The following is a 19,851-nucleotide window of genomic DNA, read 5'->3' on the forward strand; positions in this document are numbered from 1 at the left end:
GTGTGTGGGGAGAGAGGCGGTTACACGAGAGAATCAACCGATGGCTGCATAGAGCTCCATTATCTGGGCGGTTAACGTACATTGAATTAAGATATTCTCACTCGCCTATTTTCTTCTCAGCTTTCTTCGAATCGTCCGACCTGTTGTTGGTGTAAGCCAGCGTGTACAGCTTCCGGGAGGACAGTCAAGGAAACAACACGTGCTCCCGCAACAGTATCGGCGAACCGAACGAACACAACAACAACAACAACAGCACAAGGACGTTATGATGTATGGGAGGAGAAGAAAAGTAATTCAATTATGGGTTCTCGAGAAACTTCTTTTCGTTGTCGCTATTTTTGTATTCTTACAGTGCACGATGCATCGTTGAACAGTCAAAGCTGAAAGAGGAATTCACAGGGGAAATCCATGGGGTAAATTTTGACATATTTATGATGATTCAGTCGTAAAATGATTTGAAAACGTTCAAAGTTATTGCGACTCTGGTGCAACAGTTGTACTTACGTCATCTACAAAGCTGTTTTTGAGGAGAGTTACAACCAGCAAAAAATAGCTGGTGACCTCGATGTCAAAAGGCTTTTCTCCAGCAACGCCAAATTGTGCCGGCAATGCCCGGGTCGGTTCTTGTCAGCTGCGCTTGAAAGTCTTGTTAAGCCCAAAAAAAAAATGTGTACACACCGATTCAAAGAAAATGGCACGAGATAGCACACAAACAACTGGGAAGGCACGAGAAGAAAACAGCTTCCTCTTTGATTCTGCCCTTTAGCCGGAAGTAAAGCGGGCGCTTCATTTGATTGCTCTTTATTTATCATGTAATGTTATAAATAGTCGTCATGTGAGAAGGAATCCAGTTCTGTCCGTAAATCAAAAAATGGGTGCAGCAGCAAAAACGATACACAGACGGTCCGTCCGGACCAGCATCAGACGAACGAAAAAAAAGAATAACACAAAACTAGGGCCGAGTGGGGCATGAAAAACTTTCAACGTTCATCTTGGCAACTGAGACAAGTGGACATACAATTCGCGAAAAGGGAACGAAAAATGAGAAAATAAATGATAATAACGTAATTTTGATGCACGTGGCGACAGAAAGTCGTGATGCGTTTTTAACAGACGGTCGATCACGTGGTGACGCCGCCGATGTAAACCATTCGTTTCGTATTAGTTATTTTCTCGGTGGAAGATGGAATTATGTTTTATGACACTTGCCATAAATTCGCTGGACAACTCATCTTCTCATCCTATTTTTAGTGGAATTACAAGAATATATTCAATTTGGATCATAGCAAATCTTCAACTTCTTTTTTATGACTCAAAATGCGAGAGCGTAATAATCATGGACTCAACATGAAGATAACATCACTCACCATGAATATTGCAATTGTTACACGCTTGTTGAATTTCTGTTTGGCAGCGATTAAACAATGTCAGAGTTTTTGCAAAAATGGAAACTGATACATAGAGGGCGAACACGAAATTATTGCGACACCGAAAATGTCATGCCAATTTTCTTATAATGTTTAGAATCAAACCAAAATTTTAGGGTAGTTTTATACATATATTTACTTCAAAAATCAAAAGAAAAGTTTATCGATGGAGCCTTGAGTGTAAAATTGAACGCATTTTCTCCCTCCATCAAAGTCTTTACAGTGTCATCCGGTACCAGTTTCTCAGTTTTTTCCATTTTCCTAACATGTCCTTCTCGTCTTTGACTGTCTTCTTGCTCTTCCGAAGTTCCCGCTTCATTATTGCCCAGTACTGCTCCACCGGGCGCAGCTCCGGACAGTTTGGCGGGTTCATGTCCTTTGGAACAAAATGGACAGAATTGGCCTCATACCACTCCAGGACACTTTTAGAATAATCAAATCTGGCCAAAAGAGGGGAGCTTCGTCGTGCTGCTGCAAGAACGGCAAAAGGCGTTTCTCGAGGCACTCAGATTTGTAGATCTCGCCATTTACTGTGCCCTTTGCCACGAAAGGCTCACTCTTCAGTCCGCAAGAGCAGATGGCCTGCCAAACGAGATATTTGGAGGCGAACCTTGACATTTTCTTCTTCTTAAATTTGTCGTCCACATCGAACTTGCTCTTGCCGGTGAAAAACTCCAACCCCGGAATTTGCTCAAAATCGGCTTTTATATACGTTTCGTCGTCCATCACACAGCAGCCATTTTTTGTCAGCCTCTTCTCGTAGAGCTTCCGTGCCCGAGTTTTAGCCGTCGATTGTTGCCGCTCATCGCGGTTTGGGAAGTTCTGTACCTTGTATGTATGTTGGTATTTGTATTCTGTCGCGAGGAATACCAAATTGTCTAGCCCAAGCAGGCCCATGCCACGGAAATTTGTCTTTGGGTCGTCTCCCTGAAACCTAATATCCTGCCATAGATTGGAGACGCGAGCTTCCAACTTATCTGGTCCCATCAGCAGAGTCCACAAGCTTAATAGTTTCCGTTCGTGATCCGCATTTTCACAGTCATACTGGACACTCCTTAATTGCTCAACCAGATAAAATAGCCTCTTGAAGCCTCATATCTTTTCGGCGCACGTGCCAAACGTTCGCGGGAATTCTATGTGTACCTTTGGCTTAATCTTCTTCACCTGTAGCACGGTTCCCACGGCACGCGTGTGAACTTCCTCTCGCAGAAACGATTCCTCCACGTCATGACTCACTAGTTGGTCCAAAATCATCACCATTTGTTTGATTCTTGGTCTTCCAGAAAGCTCCAGCGAGAGTTGAACTTTTCTAGTTCGCAGCGCTCCTGGGGGGCACCCGTAGCATATCCTTTGTAATTCACATAAATTGGTAAAACGGTGTAAAAATCATTTGAGTAATGGTCTTGTTAGGAAATAGAAAAAGTTAATCACTTTGAGTATCATTCGGGGATCGGTTGGTAACATTTTTCTAGGAAAAGTTCGCTGCAACAGTGATTTCAATCCAGCTAGCTATGTGTACGTAGTAACATTGTCATGACGATTTGACATTATGGGCTCCCGTTGATTATCGTTTTACATGCTTCTAAGAAACACGTAGTTTCTATGTGAGGCAAATTATTGACCACGCAATGCGCATGACGCGTACAAGTCAAGTTAAAGACTATTCGGGACTACGTAGCTCTGCGACATGCCGATCTTTTTAGCCAAATCACGGCTTGAGACGCTGGGATTTGCTTTAATCTTCCGCTTCACATTTCCCTCCGTCTTTTTGTTCTCCGGTCCCGGTTTTCTTCCAGCTCCTTTGCCGTGGTCCAACGTCAACCGCTCCTGGAACCGCTTAAACACTCTGGAGACGGTTGAATGGGGAATGTTCAACATTTTTCCCAACTGCCGGTGCGACAGGTCAGGAAATTCCAGGTGTTTGGAAAGAATTGTTCTCTCGACTCGCGTTGGTTCACCTCCATTTTCGTTGAATCGAAAAACACGACTTCGAGTTTGACAGCATGTAGACAATACACATCAATGAGAGCAAAATTTACAATACACAAGTGTGCAAAATTTGGTTGATTTTTACCCAATGGTAAAAAAGTTATGCCCTGTTGAATGTGTCGCAATAATTTCGTGTTCGCCCTTTATTTTGCATATAATCCCACAAAGTTCTACATCACTGCATTTTAAAGTAAAAATAATTCCGACCACAAAGTGCTAATACTCTTTATTGATTTTGTGACGTGACAACGCTTTGAGGATCTTGTTTTCTCGCGCAGATCGTGTTGTCACGTGCCACAATGCATGCAATGCATGATGTGGTTATTTGTTAGAATTAACTAAAGTTAATAAAGTAAATTAGAATCCGGAATGATTGTTCATGTTTTTGATTTGGCATAGTACTGTGGACAGAAAACCAAGACTCTCGACACAAACAAGACAATGCATAATGGTCCAAGAGTTGCATTTAAGTGGAAATTAGCATTTAGAGCTCGACGGTTATTCTCTAGACAAAAACTGTCTTCGACAAAGTTGTTACATATAACAGAGCGCTCATTTTTATGTCATCAAAAATAGGGCGACCAAATTTGTCGATGAAATAAAAAATGCAGGTAATCTTCGATATAACGTACATTTCACTTTGAAAATTGTACGTTGTATCGAATTGTACGTTATATCGAAGCATAATAAAGCATTCACAAACGTAGTCTATAATACATTATTGTGTTGCCGTTTTAGTAAAGTTAATGAATAACTTCAATCAGAAGACGAAGCCAGCCTTTCTCATGATGTTTCCCTCCGTACTGATGATTAAAGCTTGATTCGTTTAGAATCCGAAATCACAAAACCAGCTGTATTTCGGTATTGATCGAAGGTACAAAACTTGTTTAAGTATCACAATACAGGTTATTCATTGTTCGATCAGAAAAAAAAATATTGAAAAAAATTTTCCTTTACAAATGTGTACGTTATATCGAGGTAAAATGTACGTTATATCGAGTGACGTTATATCGAGGGTACGTTATATCGAAGTTTCCCTGTATAACTTTCTTATCCTTATAGATAGAGGTAAACATAGTTAGACAATGTTGTGGTTCCGGTTATTTGAGACATCTTTGTAGAACAAAGTTTTTTGACGTAGAACTACGTCTTTAATTAAGGGTGCCAAATCAGAAAACAGGTCACGTTTTTATGAAATAAAGTTAACATTAAAAACTTTTTTTGCCGCGAACGGATTTTGGCGGTTTACATACCAAACGAATCGGAAATTCCCTAAGATTTGCTTGATATGCTATACATTATAATCCCATAGTCTGTATATGCTTTGAATTAATGAAAATTGGAAGCATTCGCATTCCCTCATACATTTGTTCTGGCCATTTTTGTGCTTTCCCGAACAGAGCTGTCAATAACAGCAACTTATCAACGAGCAACGAAGGGGATATCGTAAGATGTAAAGTCTCCGTGAACAAAGGAAAAGAGGAAGAACGAAGGGGAATATTTGCCTAGAGTATAAACAGTGGATCTCGCTGAGGTAAATTTTCATTCCTCGTGAGGAAATCGACAACGTCGTTGCTGAGTGAGCTGGACGACGAGGGATCGAATGCCTTTCTCAAGGCAATGGGGGTGGAGGAGTAATATGATGGATAAAGTAATGTTTTCCAATTGCCTTTTTGAAGGTTAGAGACGAATGAACTGAAGAAGTTTGAAGTATCAAACGAGGAAGGAAGGGAAACTTTCAGTATCGTTCTGTATTCAAAGCAATGAATATCGCTTGTTCTTCCTTGTTTTGCGTCATCACATGTCTTCGTTTCGGATTGAGCTGTGGACACGACCAAATTACTCGCTGATGTCTCTGGCATTGCAATCATTGCATCAAACTGACACCATTGCATTAAAGTTCTGAGCTACACAATTATGTGGGTAATCATCAAGCTAGGCTATCGTCAGCTCACCAAGAAAATACATGTTTTTGAATTTTGTCAGTGATTTGGTTTCGCATGATGGGAGGAAAACTCTCTCCACAAAGGATGACAGCTAAGCTAGACTGGTAATATTAACAGGAAGGGCTTCTATTGAGAAGACCGCAAAACGGAGATAAGTGTGTATATATTTAGTTGCTTCAAGCCATCGATATATGGATATTTGTATGCGTACGTGCGTGCTTCATAACCCATACGTAAAAATAGTGCATCTTCGCTACGCTGAAACCCCATTTGTATCTGCTCCTGTGTGCATTGGCCCTGTAACGATGCAACAATCGCCTAATTTTTTCATGCTATGATTGATGATTGTTTGATGTTGCAAATTATGCAGTCGTACTGATAAATATAAACAAGGAGGGGAGAAACCGGGAGGGAAATATTTACGCTAGGGTATTGATAATGAATCTCTGCTGAGGCGAATATTCAGCCTTTTTCAAGCAGTTAACATTGTTTGTTTTATGTCATCAATGCATTGAACTGACGCTATAGTGAAGCAGGTGTTAGGGTTGTGCATCAAAAAATTATTTGGGGAATACCACGTTATTCAATAAGTTATATTAAGTTAATTATTTATTTGGGCTCGCGTGCCAGTCGCAAAACTGCTTTCAACTAGGATTGCATTTGCGCTATTCTTGATCATAATAAAGCAGTGTTACTCTTTCCAAGGTTGTTGAGATTAACAGATAGAGTTTATTTCGTTTATTTAGTCACCAAGAAAGTAAATGTCGTTCTGAAATGTTGTATGTGATTTGGTTTCGCTTGCCAGCAGCAAAACTTTCTCCACTAAGCATGACAGCTGCGCTTATCTCGAACTTGTATTGTCCTGCGAGCACAAGAATGAATCATCAAACAATTATCGTCAAATGATTCTACAATAAAAAAAACAATTCTGGGCGCTTTCTGTAGAATGGCTATTTCAAAATTTTAGTAGCATTATAAAATAGTGTCCGCAGTTATAAACCTATCTTTGAAAATCACATATTATATAGAGTGAAATTTGTTCTTTCAAATTCCGTCAACAAACATTTTTTTTTATGTTTGCTCCAGACAGAATGGTAAGCAATTGAAGAGAGCGTTTTTTTTGGGAGAAATATCAATAACTTTGAGTGAAGTTGAGATATTGACAAGTTCTGCATCGCAAAATGTTTTTTATCAGTATATTCTAAAAGTCTTTCGAAGACAGTTTGTATGTAGAATTTGAAATATGAAAGTTAGAGCAAATAAACAGTTTTTTTAATGGTGACTCCAACGCAAATTAGTAAAAACGCACTATATCGGTTATTTCAAGAGATAGAACAAAATTTATTCTACAAAGATTGATGGAGACCAACAGAACACCCTTACTGCAACCCTGGAAAAAGTGAGAGTTTGCGTCTGCAACTTGCGGTTAATGACCCACGCTGAACCTCATCAGCTGATCATGTACAAGAGGAGATTTGTAAACAAACCCGATGATAGTAACGGTACGGCTAACTGTTTTCGGTACGGGAATTACACCAGCGGAAGCGAGAACGCAATCACTATTGGGTGATTGCCGTCCACACTGATCTTTCCTTTGTGAGCCGACCGACGATCACAATGTAGGAAAGAAACACGATAGATAGAACGGATAGAAATTCACCACTCTACTAGAGCCGAAGAAGAAAAACATCGCACAGCGAGACATCGGCAGCGCGCAGGCAGAAATTGTAATTCGACGGAGCGCGCGCAGTTCGAGATCGTCCTCCATAGGATCCATATGGATAGAAATTAAGGAAGTGATTGTTAATTACACGTTGAAGTATTGTGAAATATTTATTAATATATGTAGTTTTGTCGAAGACTTTAAATGTAATTAAATGTAGAGTTGTTCCAGCATATGTGTGTTTTTTAATTACCAACGTGAAGAAGAAACTTTGAAGATTGTGCTGGTCATTTAAATGCGTGTTGTTTGCCGTCGGTACTGCGTTCCGCAGTTTGGTTTCATTTATTAATTTGCCGACGGCAATTGGAGTTTTTGTTATGCGATGTTGGGTGCCTGAATTTAACTGAGCTTTCGAAGGTGGCCAGGTACCCAACAAAGATATTTTAAATAACTGGAACTACAACATTGTCGAACTATGTTTGGCAACATGAAAATGAGCGCTATATCATATGCAACAATATTGTCGAAGACAGTTTTTGTCTAGAGAATAACTGTCGTGCTCTAAATGCCAGTTTCCACTTAAATGCACCTCCTGGACCATTGTGCAATGAACTCAAAAATGTATAGGGGAAAGCGCCTGCAGAATCGTCTCCTTCCATTTATTGAAGCTCACGAAGGTCCGGTAAAGATTTGACCAGTTTTGGCAAGCGAAAGGTGTTTCAGTGGTACCGTGACATTGGGGTCGATTACATTGGAAAAAATTCACCCAATCACACAATATTGGACAATTGTCGAGCTAAAATTGAAGAAGGGTATCAAAGGGACTCGGGATGCTGTAGACACGAAGAGATCGTGGAATAAAATAAATGCTGATGCTGACTTTTTTGTTCCTTTTACCAATCTCGAATCACAACTGGTTTTGTGATTCTGGATTCTAAATGAATCAAGCTTTACAAAAACTGTAATCCGCTATTACCAAACACATTTGGCTCCTTCCAACGATATTTTTGCATTAGAAAACAATGTATTTAATGGTTACTTCGGTATCCTCGGTAATGAGGAAGCCGACAGACTGGCGGGTGCAGGTCGGAACAGAGAGATAGAGGCGGTTACTGTCCCTTTGATGGGTGCTGTTCGTTGGGATTAGAAATGGTTAAGCAGGTATAACTCTGCCTTTCGTAGAATCAATTGCGATTACATCTAGCTGGTCTAGCAATATCGTCGAATCATCTCCCGTCTCCGTAATGGACACACATATCTCACCCACAGCTACCTAGTCATCCAAAAGGATTCCCCCAACTGCAGAAAATGCTCCGGGTTTTCATAACAAATCTGCCGATACGACGAGATCTGAAGTAACAACAGAGACTTCCAATATAAATTGGAAGTCTCTGTTGTCATAAGAGCATAATAAGAGCATAAGAGCATAATATTGAACTTCAACTCATGAACGGTTCTCTGAAAAGTAATTTGGAGGGATTCACTTTGGTCATGAATCTGTCATACCAATAAATTTGTATGAACGATGGAATGGAATAGTTCATTATTCAGTGTTGTTTATTATTGGGTAGCACCATTCTGTTCGCTCTGATTTTGATACTTCATTTTGCTGGTTTTATTTACTGGATCACTTATCTACATCAAAGGTCTAGCAAATCCGCTGGGCTTCAATCCCAAAAGAATCACCATATCCATAGCAAAACGCAGTCAACCTTCGGCATGGTCCATTTCTCCCGGACCATCGCACAGTGGGGCCGTTCTGAAAAAAGACGGTCAAAAATCTTTTCTCGTCTTATCTTACATTTTAGAGCTTGGGTGTCTTCAGAAAAGTTGTTAAGAATGTTGATTCGAATAATTTGACCTGAACCTTCAAAATTCAACTTGCAGAGAGATCAGTAATCAGGATGTTTTTGTAAGATTCCTTATGATATCCGACTCTTTGATAAGCAGCTTGCGAAAACGAAAATCGAAAAAGGAACAATTGCTACCACCAACTGCAATAAAACTACCGCAAAATAACTGAGGTCCGATAGTGAGATAGAATCAGAAATTAATTTATAAATTAATATAATGCAAATAAACATCAAAAGTAGATAAAGTATGAAGAAAACAGAGTGAAATTGAGCAAATTTTCCTGTAAAAATAAGTATTGATGCACAAACGTGCACATTATTGAAAAATTTTATGATTAAAAGTCACATATGTTTACTTTGTAACCACTGTACATCGTAATGGTGTCATTTAACACTAATAGTGTCTTCAGCAAAGTTATGTATTTTCATGTTATCTAAAACTTTGTCGAACATATTGAGTTGATATAATGTGATTTAGACATAACTTAAGTTAAAAAACTAGTTTTGAGATAGTCTTTCCAGAAAAACTGTTATATCTCTGAAGGACTGTTAGATAGATATTATATATCTTGAGCAAAGTTTCATCAAATTTATAGTTCTACAATGTTGCTGAAGACATAACTCAACTATCTCGTAAATATGAAAAGTAAGATTATTTTAATTTTTACTGTAACTTAATAAGAGTTTAAATGAAACCTTCAAATTATTCGAATCAACATTCTGAACAACTTCTCTGAAGACACCCATGCTCTAAAATGTAAGGTAAGACGAGAAAAGACTTTTGACCGTCTTTTTTCAGAACGGCCCCACTGTGCATCGCCACTATTCGGACTGTGAATGAAACGCGGCGCGCTCTTCAGAATTCGAAAGAACGGAGAACTTAACAAGTTGAACCAGAAAAAAATGCTCATCTACACGGGGATAGAGCTTTAGGGCTATTGCTGCGAAATGAGAGGAAATATTTTGCGGTTCTGTGGGGCACACCAGCAATGGGCCACGGCTTGCCCGATGCAAAATAACTGTGGTGGAAAATTACTCAGAGTGGAAGCAGTAATACAGAGCAGAGATTTCTCGAATGGTGCCGCGGGGGGAAGGATCAGTACCTACTGCCGAAACGGGCGCTCGCACGATTCGATGGTCACAAGTTCTGCACGAGGGAAGGAAATTAAAAAGCCATCGAACCGTATGAAACTGGTCCACAGATGCGGCGCTGCGCTATCGATGTGGACCAGAACTGTGTTCCCTTCCTAAGGTATGGGGATGAGTTAGTTTATGTGTGTTTTATTTTTCATTCCGAATCGGACTTACCTTGATGAGTTTAGTTGACAATGGCCATTGCCTTTTGCACTGTCAGTTGTGGAGATGTTGTCACTCTGTAAAGGTTAGAAGAAAGATAGAAAATGTTATTTATTTATCCAAGTACTTACAATCGAAATACGTGTCGATGGCAAGTGTACTTCGTCCCCTGATTTCCATCACGTTATAACTCTCTTCCAGCTAATAATTCCATGTACTTTGACCTTGTTTCTATTTATTATTTCATAGTCGAAAAGTTGCCAAAGGTTATGACTGTGAATTTGACAATGAAACAACGTAACTACCGAAATGCACACTATGTTTATTGTACACGGGACTGGACACTGGAGGGATTATAGTTTACAGTTGATGCTCTAGTAACTAATCACTAAGCCATTGTTGTGAGGACAGAAGAAAATTAATAGGGATTTTTTTAAATGTTGTCTGCCATTCACTTTTTGAAAATTAGTTCATGCAAACGTTAGTCGCAAAAATGCAGGACAATCTGAAGATTTCCAACTTTTACACACGTCACGAACCACGCGTGAGTTGTCAGAAATCGAAGTTTGAAAAACGAACCACCAAAAACGTCACCCTGCACAAATATCTTTCCATTGCGATGAGCGCTTGTTTGTATGCGAGTCACAAATATTTAAAGTTTCAAACCGCCTATAATTGTTTTCAATAGCTTTCTCTCTCACTGATGGACTATTTGAACACATTTCAATGTTTGCACGCCCAATGTTTCAACAGATGTTGTCCCTTGCAAGTATACCTTTTTTCAAATTGATTTCACACTCTCACAGTAATAATTATTTTTCGTAAATAGCGTAAATGAAATATAGCTGACCACTTTGACACAATTGGGGCGCGGGGTCTACCTGCTTCATATCCGCGGCCAGAAGTGTGACCCATGAAAGATACCGGAATGATTGATGGAGAGATATCCGCGGATGTTGGGAAATTTACTTTTTGCATCCCGATGGTCTGTTAATGATGACGATCAGCGGATGAAAATGTCCACCATGCTAATTAAAATTTGTATTGGACATGCCTTGCCTATAAATTGACGCGAATTAATAATGCATTACATAATTTAAAAGTTGGCACTCCAACGTTCCGTGGCTGTAATCAGCGCACTGGGTTGACATTGGATGGGTAAAATGGGCACGGGGGAGTGATTATTGAGCAGTGCGTTATCAGCGGTGATAATGTAATGTTGTGGTTATGTTATTGAAGTTGAATACCATTTTTACACCCATATGGGGGAAGCAATTAGATTTGAAAATCTCATTTGAACAAAATGTGGACGACCCTTGAAAAACGTGTTACAGCTCACAGCATAAATTCTGGTTTGCGTCACCAATCAGTATTACAATTCCTGCTGGAAAACTGGGAAAAAAAGATCACAAATAGCTTTATAATTTTCTGAAAACCTAAAAATAATCCGCTATCCGCTCTCAGCGTCTTCGTTCAATTGCGTGTCACTGAGCAAAAGACAGAGACATGAAGAACAAATTCTACATTACAATTCGAATCCAGTTCACCAACTCGAATCAACCAGAGAAACGCGCGGAAAAAAAACCTCTCAATCGAAATGGAAAATTTATGGCTTGAAATTTATCGCTCCACCGATTCAGGTGCAGAAGCATTTTCCGTAGTTATCCCACTATGCGTTGTCTTGTTACTGTCTCATGGCTACGAAAATTGGAAATATCGCCCTTTTTTTTCGTTCGCTCGCTCCGTCGCAGCAGACGCAGCAGCATCTGTTACTGTCCTGCTTTACATTTGTCCTTCCTAATCAACCCCCTTACAGCAGCCCGATGGTGACACAGCGGAAGGAATCAACTCGACGGAATGGATACGAGTGGAAGTGAATTGTTGGAATAGGACTGGGAATGAGCCTCCCAGCGAAGCATTGAAACTTCTGAATATTTGTCTTGCATTCGCCGCCTGCACAGTTCCGGTGCTATTCTCAACCGTGAGATGGGCGATTTTTGTTTGCTTGGTTTACGTTATACGAACGATGCCTGGAGGTGCAATTCCACTGAGGCAATACTAAAAACATGTAGCATGATGTTTGATGTTGTTGTGTTGTGTTGTCATTGTTGTTGTTTCCTCGCGGTTCCAAAGATATATTGATATAATCGACTGTAACCGAGTCTATTTCAATTGCGAAAAAGGCCACCGGAATAGCATTCGAGGTAAATTTTCAATGCATTGACATGAAATAAATTGCGACATACGATCAGCTAGTGTATTGTTCTGCGAAGGCAAGAATGAATCACCAGTCAATTATCGTCAACTGATTCTACAATGAAAAAACCATTTCAGAGATTATTCTACTAAGCAATTGTTTCTAAAATTTCACAGCATTATCGAATAATATCCAAAGGTTTAAACAAGCGACTTTTATAATATAGCAGCGTGGTTCTACGTCAACAATGCGGTCGTATCTTGGACACAACCTCCTATAATTTTTTTTCTTCATTATAGTGACTTTCAACGCATTTCGACTGGTTCATCACTTTTACTTCCATTTCTGGAAGAATGTTGGGAGTGAGGATTGAACTCGTGATCTCTGCGTGAGAGGTATGGATGTTACCACTACGCCAGATCGCCTCCGCATTTTTAGGCGATTTTTGAAATGCTTTAAAATCGTGAAATATCAAGAAGATGGGATATAAATCTCTTTAAAGCATAATTTACAAGGATTAACACGGAATATTGTATTCACAGAGAAATTTGTATTTCGATGTATGTAGATGTAGTGGAAGAAATGGGAAATCGATTTCTTTTTTTTTTCAAAGATAGCACGTTATCAACTATCTTTCATTTGATTTCAATAACGTTGTTGTGGACCATTCAGTACTGAGATATTATTGTTTGGACGAAAAATTTCGAATTCGCATTAGATAATAAATAGTTCATTAAATAATCATCGAAAAACAGTTTTGAAAACTCTAATAAATTCTATACACCTAGGATTTTGTTACGCAGAGGATAAAATTTTGTTAGAATTTGTCGCGGTACACCATAGTAGATGTACTTGAGTATTTTCTCAAATTTTCATTTCCAAGCCTATTGAGAATGGGGAAAAAAAGAAAAACTCATTTTTTTACAATAGCTCTTATAGTGAACCATGTAGGAGAATCGTCTTATTATTATCTGAAAAAAAATCATATATCTATAAAAGGCGTAGGAACACATTTAAATACGAATTATAGTAGTACTGAATCTCTAAATACCAAAAAAAAAATCAATATTTCTGATTTTTTTAGTACTTCAATTTTTTATCTCAAAGCTATTGAAATTGGCGTGCTGAAAATTGAAAGGTACGTTTCTCACCATAGGGATTCGGAAAATAGTCAAAATTTCTATACAATAGAAATTTTTACTTCCTTTTTACTTTTTACTTTCTTACCCAACCAGACCCTTCCCCCCGTACAACTCGTGAACGTTTTGGCCAATAACTTTTCTCATACCCTTTTCGGACCAATGAAAATTTGGCTAAAGATGGCTAAGGCTAAGTCACAGGGTTGTGTCCGAGACACGACCGCATAGTTAACGTAGGATTCCGATAGGCTATTTGTTGATTTTTGATATGTGTGAAGAATTACATCGTTATACTCTTTGATAATGATTTGATGACCCTAAGAAGCCGTTTTGTTTGGTTGTTGAGTATTGTTTGTTCACTCCACCAGTGTTTACCAAGTGATGATGATAGAAGGATGGTAAACAGTCGGCAGATGGTGTGTATCAGATAAAAGATATCGAAGTGGAATGAGATATGATGAAAACCGCCCTCTGTGATCACAGACGAGATCCCTTCTGTGTTATGGATGAAATAAAGTAAAAAAATCACCAATGTAATATAAGATAATTATCAATACCAAACACAATTATCAATTTTTCTCATCACTTTAATATAGTGAAAATATATTTGAAATGGAAAAGGTAATTTTCTTTTATAAATTTTTGTTTTTGTTTTGTTTTGTGTTTATTCAACCCAATGCGAATTTTAATTGGACTAGCAACACCTAATACTATATGTAGAGCATATGGAAAATCACTTTTTCTAAAATTTCTTCACTTTTCCAATTTTTCTCGCCGTATAAACTTTCCTTGGGTGAAAATGAACACAACAAAACAGACAGCTTAAACAAATGACCCGTTCTCGAGCGGGAACACACCTTGATTTTTATTTATGAAAATTGAAATAAGTCGTTTCATATATCAAATCATTTTTCACACAACTGCTACCATATACCACTTACCCTTGTACTAATTTTTTCACAATACGTGATCGGTCATTGAAAGGAGATTTCACGAAGCAAGCAACATTAAAGTTCCAAATTCAAATTTTATTTGCTAGAATTAATCATATCACTCACCTTACTTCCAATATAAAAATGCCCCCGACTTGCATATATTTGCAATGCCAATTTACCTCGGGCACCTTAGTTTTGATGTCTCTGTTAGGGAACACATTTCGGTAGGAACAAAAGCTCCCCCTACTTTCATGTATTTGCAATGCCAATTCCCCACAGACAGCTTGGTTTTGATGTCTCTGTTAGGGACCCGCCGCATGTGTCGTCAATTTCGACCAATCAGAAGTGGGTATTTCCGTTAGAATAGGGCTTGAGATTTTAGAATTGTTCGATAGTTAGTTTCATGACATATTATTTACTTCAATATAAAAAAATTGTTATGGAGTGCCAAAATCGATTGACGCAAAAATTGTATCAATCCATCATGAAATGACTGAGCAATAAGCGTTTGAAATTGGACAATTTTCACGATGTGCTCGATTTTCGGTTCTCAATTTGTACCCCAATATGTTCCCGAAAGACGTAATCCTACGTCAAAAAAATATTGTTTATCGAATGAGTACTATCTCGAGAATGTGTTTTCGGTCCTTTCAAAAAACTTTTTTCATTTTTTTTAAAATAATTCATTTCTCCCATACAACTAATTTTTTCTTAATAAACGAATTTTACAGGTTTAGTTACATAATTTTCATAACTATATATAAACAATTTCCTAATTCTATGGTAAGTAAGGTAGAAAACCGATTGACTCTCTCCCATACAACTTGTCCTATAAGTTTTTCCATACCCTTTTCCGATTAATCAAATTGTGGCTGGAAGATAGGTAAAATAACTTCGATAACTCTATTCGAACAACTTTTATTGATTTTCAAAATTCTGTATATTTTCCTATATTGACCCATGCTCACGTTTCAGTCTATAACTTTTCTCTGTCACGATCAAGAAAAAAATGAATTATGTGGAAAGATGAATGATTCAATTCTCTATCTAATGAGCATGATTTTGAAGGTTGTTACTTGAATCAATTTATTTCAACTGAAATAATTCATTATTCATTAAATCCAGCAAGACGTGGAACAGAAACTTGCACGTAACAAAAACTTTTATCCGCTGAACTTTCATCCGCTGACTTCACACATAGAGGCGAATGAACTGCAAAGTTTAAAGCCTCTTAAAAACTTGCAAGCAAAGCAAGCAACATCACACAAGTCAAAACGTGCGGTCCCAGGCGTATGTCTTACATATTTCTTCCCGGTCTTTAAAGTGTTAACTGTATTATATTAGTGAAATCATTTCATTCGATACCCATATACGGGAGTTGCAGGAAAAGAGTAATTGGCCAACTTGTAGTTGGATTTATCATAAATGACTGTGCTCTACTAGTCAAGCCAATTCTCTAAGATTTGTTTGATATGCTATACATTACAATTCGCTAATCTCAAATTCATGAAAGCTGGAAGAACTTCCTTTCTTCCCATACATTTGTTCTGCCGATTTGTGTGCTAACCCCACCCGTATTTCGAATGCTTATAACTCGAACATTTCTTAACAGATCGGAACGATGTTTACATCAATTGATAGGAAATATTTCTACGCGTCTACCACAATGCATAAAGTGCTATTTTTCGTGAGATTAACAATTGAATAACTGAAAAACATCAAGCGTTATCTAAACGCCCTAACTGCCAAGGGTTGATTGGCCCGATTTACGGTTTCCCCAACACAGACTTCAAAAGCGATGTACCTGTGGAAATCAACTCTGCAAATATACATACAAGTCGGGGATATTTTTGTTCCCACCGAGCTGTGTTTCCCTAACACGGACTTTAAAATCAATGTGCCCGGGGGAATCCGCTTTGTCAAAACATGCGAGTCGGAGGTATTTTTTTCCACTGAGCTGTGTTTCCCTAACACGGACTTCAAAATTAATGTGCCTGAGGGAATTCGCTTTGCAGATACATTCAAGTCTAGGGTATTTTTTGGTGTTGAGAACTTTTGTACTCGCTTGTCGTTGTGCAGACCGGAATATGTTTCCCTAAATCATAATTTTAAACTGAGAAGCCTGGGAAAATCGTCATTTCAGATACTAGAGGTGAATGAACTTTCGCGGTTCGAGAACTACGTAAACATGAGATGTACAATAACTTCAAGGGGAAATGTAGAATACAATGATCGTTTGACAATTCTTCCGTTCACATATTTCGGTAGTCCTAGGCATCATATCAAACGTAAAAGAACGTTCATCAAATTTATTTGTAACGAAGAACATAATCTATTACAAAATTTTCGATGCATTCTAAAATAATAAAGGGTGTGTCACATCAAATTGCATCACGGAAAAAACGCTGTAGAAATTTAATTTTTAGGAATTATATCTTCAGCTTTCGCTTATAATCAGATAAGAGTGTATAGATCACGTTGGCCATGCTTCACTGTCAATTTTTCGTAAATTTGGAAAAATGTCGTCGAACGAAAAAGAGCGTCGTGAATTAATCCTGTGCACTCATTTCGAGAATCCGGAGTTGTCACATCGGGACATCGGTACGATGCTGGGATTCGTCCAATCCACGGTCAGCAGAGTACTAAAACGATACTTCGAGAACCTAACTATCGACCGGAAGGTGAAGAACGGCAAAAATGGATGCTCCGTCAGTGAAAAAGATCACAAGCGCGTAGTTAAGCAGTTTAGACGTGATCCGAGAAGTTCGGTCCGGGATGTCGCCAATAAGCTGAATTTGTCAAGTTCATTCGTCCTGCGGACCAAGCAGCGGGAGGGCCTGCGTACATACAAGGTTCAGAAGGCTCCTAACCGCGACGAAAGGCAAAACATGGAGGGGAAGACGCGAGCCCGGAAGCTGTACACCGAAATGCTGACGAAGCCGCATTGCCTGGTCATGGACGACGAAACCTACGTCAAAGCAGACTTTCGTCAGCTGCCGGGCCTGTTGTTCTTCTCCGCAGAGGACAAATTCAGCGTTCCGGAGGAGATTCGCAAGCAGAAACTTTCCAAGTTTGCCAAAAAGTACATGGTGTGGCAAGCGATCTGCTCTTGCGGAAAGCGGAGCGCCCCATTCGTGATGACCGGCACGGTAAACGGGCAGGTTTACCTTAAGGAGTGCCTACAGAAGCGCTTACTACCACTATTAAAGCAGCACGAGGGCCCGACCATCTTCTGGCCGGATCTCGCTTCGTGCCACTATTCAAAGGACGTGTTGGAGTGGTACGAAGCCAACGGGGTCACCTTCGTGCCAAAGGAAATGGACCCGCCCGACGCGCCGGAGCTTCGCCCAATAGAGAAATATTGGGCGATTATGAAGCAGGCCCTCCGGAAGAACCCAAAAGTTGTCAAATCGGAGGCGGACTTCAAGAGAAAATGGATTTCTGTTCAAAAAAAACTACAACCTGACGTTGTACAGAACCTTATGGACGGGGTAAAGAGGAAGGTGCGAGCATACGGGCTCGGGCTCGAAGTATGAATAAAAAGAAAATGCCAAAAGTTGTTTAATAGTTTTTATTTTACTGTCTAAAATTTTCAAAAGGATCGGTCTACTGGGCGAATTTCTACAGCGTTTTTTCCGTGATGCAATTTGATGTGACACACCCTTTATTCGAAGTTGTAAACAAGTGGATTGTATAATATAATATAATTGCGTAGTACTACGTCGAAAATATGCGGTCGTGTCCAAAACACAACCCCTTACAATTTGTTTTCGCTTTCCGTACATCTTCCGAATGATGTAAAATTATTAAAGATTTTATTTGTATTTAAAACCAAAAAAAAGCATCTGATGAAACAATTTAAAATTCGCGGTTATGAGAAATTTAAAGTACCGTCGATGGGGGTGAAATTGGGTCAAAAATGGAGAAAGTTACTATTAGTAATATCTTGACAAATATTGTGAATATTTTTGAAAACTGTGAGTCGTTTCATAGGAGACATATTTTCACAACTTCCAATATATAATACTTAACTGTAGTGCGAATAGTTATTATTTAATAATTCATCAACGTTTGATGTGTAAATAGACATCAAACAACATCTCAGAAACAATCTCATGCCCAGCATTATACAGAACTGTTAAAAAGTCTTGCCAGATGAGTCATTACTGATTTTGAACATCAATTTTTTCAATATTTTCTCTTATTTACACTGAGTGGGGGTGAGAATGAGTTAAGCACAAAATTGAATTCCATGCCAAACCGATATAGTGATTGTCGGATTTTCATGAAAATTTGTAATTTATTCCTCATCATAAAATATTAGACCCGTATTTTTTATTTTTTACATCAGGGTGGCCATTTCCATTTTATGGTGGTCCGAAAAATCAACTTTTCCCCCCTTTCCCAAAAATGATCCTTTTCAATAATTCATACCTTTTGAATTACTGGACCGATTCAGATGATCGATATATCAAATTAAAGCCAATAGGCTAGTTTTGTTTGAAAAACATTACAATCGAGAAAAACCAGATGTTGTTTTCGTAATAATTGATTGTAAATGTTTTTCATATCTTACGTGGTTTTGGAACTAAAGTCACTATATTTTTTTTTAATTTTTGCCTTGAAAGTTTATGTTTCTTACATAACATATCCGAATATCAGAAAGATGATTTTTCGGACCATCGGTTAGTTTTGAATAATCATAACTCAATAACACAAAATAACGCATCTCCGAATTATGGATATGCTATCTTAAAGAATTTTAACTTTCACAACACAACAATCAATAATTACAAGACCAAAATCCAAAATTTCTCCGAGTATAATATTTTTCGGAACGAGACTAGCTGATTGGCTTTTGAATAATTTGATTTGTCGATCATCTGAATCGGTACAGTAGAGTTCAACAGTTATAAGTTTTTAAAAAAAGTAATTTTTTGGAAAAAATTTGAAAAAAAATATCTTTCGAACAACTCTAAAATGGAAATGGTCACCTATTTAATGTAGATCATCCGAATCGGTACAGTAGTTCAAAAGTTATGAATAAAAAAACGTAATTTTTGGAAAATATGGGAAAAAGTTGGTTTTATGGGCAACCCTTAAATGGAAATGATGACCCTTATGATAAAAAATATGGGTCTAATGTTTTGCGACAAAGAACAAAACTATCACTTTTCACGAAAATCTGAGAACCACTACAGGGAAACTTCGATATAACGTACCCTCGATATATCGTACCCTCGATATAACGTACATTTTACCTCGATATAACGTGTACACATTTCCAAAGTGTAAAGGAATTTTTTTTCAATTTTGTTTTTCTGATAGAACAATGAATTATCTGTATTGTGATGCTGAAACAAGTTTTGTACCTTCAATCAATCCCGAAATACAGCTGGTTTTGTG

The 19,851-nt window shown here is 38.3% G+C and overlaps 1 protein-coding gene and 1 pseudogene across 8 annotated transcripts in view; both read right to left on the reverse strand.

Moving 5' to 3' along the window:
* The window catches only part of LOC129761847 (sex determination protein fruitless), a 717,406-nt gene that overhangs the window by 617,253 nt on the left and 80,302 nt on the right, over nt 1-19,851 (reverse strand). For all 8 annotated transcript variants that reach the window (XM_055759649.1, XM_055759651.1, XM_055759652.1 and 5 more), the window contains exon 2: nt 10,187-10,251. The gene's annotated coding sequence lies outside the window, so the exon portion shown is untranslated. The remainder of the gene's footprint in view (nt 1-10,186; nt 10,252-19,851) is intronic.
* LOC129761400 (ELMO domain-containing protein 1-like) lies at nt 375-3,009 on the reverse strand (annotated as a pseudogene).

Source organism: Toxorhynchites rutilus, chromosome 1 (genome assembly GCF_029784135.1).
Source record: "Toxorhynchites rutilus septentrionalis strain SRP chromosome 1, ASM2978413v1, whole genome shotgun sequence".
Taxonomy (NCBI): Eukaryota; Metazoa; Arthropoda; class Insecta; order Diptera; family Culicidae; genus Toxorhynchites; species Toxorhynchites rutilus.